Raw genomic sequence first — 904 nt, forward strand, 5'->3', positions numbered from 1 at the left:
CTAGTGCCAAGGCCTTGGGAACGCCCCAACTTCTCTTTATGCCTGGCCTGGCCTCTCTTCAGGTACTGTGCAGTTGGGAGAGAGGATGGAAGGGCAGATTGCTGCTCATTAAACAGATTCCACTTTCTATATCATATGCTGGTGCCTGGATCCCACTGCAATAGACACAAGGGGAGTTGAAGGGGCTCAAAGTGACTCATCTTGCTGAATCAGGCTCCGTCCTGGGCCACGTGACTTCATCCTGATCCTCGGGTTGGCTACCTTTTCCTGCTCCCCCACCTCAGCGCTACCTTCTCCTACTCAGTGATGCAAGGAGGCACTAAGCTGTCTGGCTCTAGGGATGAACTTGCCCAAACCCACCACCTTCAGACAGGACAGAAGGGGAGAACCCAGGCCTGGGAGAAGGGGCTCGCAGGGTCTCCAAGTCTGGCTGTTTGAGAGGCTTGGGGGATTGGTGAGCATGAGAACATGAAAGCTTTCCCCAGTCTAGAACCAGACAGAAGGCCTAAGGGCGACTTCCAGGCCTCCCTCCCAGGCTCCATCCTCCAGAAAAGGGCTCTCTGGATTCTAAGAGAGTGTAACCTTTACACTTCACCTTCAGGGCGGGTTTCCTACCCTGCCAAATGGGGATTAATAAACCCTGCCTCACGAAGCTCCCAAGAGCTCAAACAAGGAAGGAGGTGTGTTTCTTTTCCACCCCATCTTTCTCCCCCAGGGTCCGGAGCATTCCTCCTGCGGCTCTAGACTCGCCTGGGCCACCAATGCTCAGCTGGAAAGGGCCTTCCCGACCCTCCCGTCTATGGAAACTCCCTGGAGGGCGTCCACGTCCAAGCCAAGGTTCAGATGCTCTTCCCCAGGCTCTAGCGCCGTCTGGCCCGAAGGCAGGCGGTCGGCGGGCAGACGG

The sequence above is a fragment of the Myotis brandtii genome, unplaced genomic scaffold, assembly GCF_000412655.1.
Source record: "Myotis brandtii unplaced genomic scaffold, ASM41265v1 scaffold274, whole genome shotgun sequence".
In the NCBI taxonomy this organism is placed as follows: Eukaryota; Metazoa; Chordata; class Mammalia; order Chiroptera; family Vespertilionidae; genus Myotis; species Myotis brandtii.